We start from the raw sequence: 3,266 nt of genomic DNA on the forward strand, positions 1-3,266 counted from the left end.
AAAATCGACGCGTTTCAGAAAGGCGGGGCATAGAGGAGAAACAATAATGTACAGTATGTGGAAAATAATGTGTTTTTTTAACCTTAAACTGCATAAACACATTTCATTACACCAAATACACAAAATAATGTTCTTTTTAGCAGCATCATATGACCCCTTTAATACATCTCAAAAGAGCCATTTCAAATTTTGACATACCTTGTCTTCATTTTAAAAAGCACAGTCAGTACGTTCACATGGACAACAATAGGTAATCCGATATTAATACGATTAAGACAATACTCTGATTAAGGATCTACCATGTAAACACAGATTTTTGATGACCTTAATCTGGCTAAAGTCATATTCAAAGTAAACAGAAATCAAATTAAGACATGTGGAGTATTCCTATTTTAGTCGCATTACTGAAGTGCAGTATAGACATGTAAACACCTTAATCACAATATTACGTAGGACTTTTCGCCGCATTTTGCGACAGGAATCAGGATACACACACGGCAGTGGTCAACCATTTGACGGCAAATAAAGAGCTTCAACACCGCCATCGTCTGTATGCACGTACAAATAATTAACTGCACTTGAAGCTTTCATAAAATTACAAATGAAACACCCAAAACTGTACATGGCATCATCACGAAGACAAACTATATGTTTATAAGTGAAATTCCGGAGGGGAAGTCGAATGGCGTCACGTGGGACGTAATGACGTGTGCCATTAATCGAACTATGTACTATAACATGTAAAACGGGAACATGAAAGGAATATTCTAAAAGCAACTCATGTAAACACCTCAGTCATAATATTGTCTTGTTCAGAATAAGGTAAATAATTAGATTACTGATGTCCATGTAAACGTATGGGTGAAACGGAGCTTTGCAAAACTCCTTATCAGTTAAACCATTGCGTCGCAAAATGATTCACTGTTTCAAAGCGCTCCAATCGGATCACGTTTTGCGAATCATTTGATTTAAATAAGAGAATTAGAGCGGGTTCGCGAATCATTTGATTCAGATTGGGACTTTGAATTTCTTTCTTTCTTTCTTTCTTATCAAACAGTGCAAAACATCAAAACATTAAGGCAGTAGGCTACAGTTAAAAGAGAACAGAGAGGAAAGAAAGAAAGAAAGAAAGAAAGAAAGAAAGAAAGAAAGAAAGAAAGAAAAAAAGAAATACTGCTTTGCTGAAAGAAAGAAAGAAAGAAAGAAAGAAAGAAAGAAAGAAAGAAAGAAAGAAAGAAAGAAAGAAAGAAAGAAAGAAAGAAAGAAAGAAAGAAAGAAAGAAAGAAAGAAAGAAAGAAAGAAAGAAAGAAAGAAAGAAAGAAAGAAAGATACAAAGAAAGAAAGAAAGAAAGAAAGAAAAAGAAAGAGAAAGAAAGAAAGAAAGATACAAATTATTATGGTAAACGTGTATTTTTTGGGGTGGGGGGGGGTATTGATTACCATTTTTATAACCACAGTTTTACTACAAATACCATAGTAAAACTATGGTTAGCGTAGAAAACCATTGTTAATTTGTAGTTACAACGGTTTGGTGTTTTTATTTTTTATTTATTTTTAAAAACATGGTTAATTTTCATAAAGGATGTGTTGCCAGGTTAACAAAAAATAATAATAATAATAAAATAAAAAATGTAATAAATTTACACCTTAAGAGGACACAAAGGATGAATATAGAGATACATCAATATATATATATATATATATATATTTGGGGTGTAACGATTAACTATTTTTCTCGATGCATCGATTACAAACCCTGACGATGCATATGCATCGATCTTGAACATGGATTTTTGAATCGTGAATCGTCGATTTCAGACAGTAATCGATTTAAAACGCTAAGAATCGAATGAATCGCGATTTCTATAGCGATTCAATGCTTTCAAAATATATACACATTAAATTACTACAAGCAGGAATTAATGGATAACATGTAAAACGGGAACATGAAAGGAATATTCTAAAAGCAACTCATGTAAACACCTCAGTCATAATATTGTCTTGTTCAGAATAAGGTAAATAATTAGATTACTGATGTCCATGTAAACGTATGGGTGAAACGGAGCTTTGCAAAACTCCTTATCAGTTAAACCATTGCGTCGCAAAATGATTCACTGTTTCAAAGCGCTCCAATCGGATCACGTTTTGCGAATCATTTGATTTAAATAAGAGAATTAGAGCGGGTTCGCGAATCATTTGATTCAGATTGGGACTTTGAATTTCTTTCTTTCTTTCTTTCTTATCAAACAGTGCAAAACATCAAAACATTAAGGCAGTAGGCTACAGTTAAAAGAGAACAGAGAGGAAAGAAAGAAAGAAAGAAAGAAAGAAAGATACAAAGAAAGAAAGAAAGAAAGAAAGAAAAAGAAAGAGAAAGAAAGAAAGAAAGATACAAATTATTATGGTAAACGTGTATTTTTTGGGGTGGGGGGGGGTATTGATTACCATTTTTATAACCACAGTTTTACTACAAATACCATAGTAAAACTATGGTTAGCGTAGAAAACCATTGTTAATTTGTAGTTACAACGGTTTGGTGTTTTTATTTTTTATTTATTTTTAAAAACATGGTTAATTTTCGTAAAGGATGTGTTGCCAGGTTAACAAAAAATAATAATAATAATAAAATAAAAAATGTAATAAATTTACACCTTAAGAGGACACAAAGGATGAATATAGAGATACATCAATATATATATATATATATATATATTAGGGCTGTCAGTTTAACGCGTTTTAACGCAGTTAACGCACTGGCCCCGCCCCCATACCTGTACGTCATCTTAAATTTCAAACAGTGACTGTTGACAAATATAATGCAGGGCAACAACTCCATAAATGCACTTATGCCCTAAAATTAAAGATATTGGTGCAAAAATGCCCCTGTATGAGTTTTTGTCTCATATTTATATGATACGATAATACACCAGCAGTGAGAGCAATATCACGAGTGCTGATTATGTCCCGAATATCATGAGTTTAAATGTGATTTTATACAACAGTTCAGTAAATAAGAAGATGATATTGTTGTGACGAGAGGGGCGGGGCCGAGAGCCGTGGGAACGGAGCGAGGCCGGTGGAGTAAATGCTAATGCGCGGAGGAGCTCCGGAAGGATAAAAGGAGGGCCTGGTCCTCTCTCGTCCAACACTGTCGTCACTCCTCCTTTTATCCTTACGGAGCTCCTCCGTGGGACTCGAAACCGGTGAGTGGCGCAGGTGTCGCGCATTAGCATTTACTCCACCGGCCTCGCTCCGTTCCCATGGCT

Source organism: Sinocyclocheilus anshuiensis, unplaced genomic scaffold (genome assembly GCF_001515605.1).
Source record: "Sinocyclocheilus anshuiensis isolate Anshui unplaced genomic scaffold, SAMN03320099.WGS_v1.1 scaffold738, whole genome shotgun sequence".
Lineage (NCBI taxonomy): Eukaryota > Metazoa > Chordata > Actinopteri > Cypriniformes > Cyprinidae > Sinocyclocheilus > Sinocyclocheilus anshuiensis.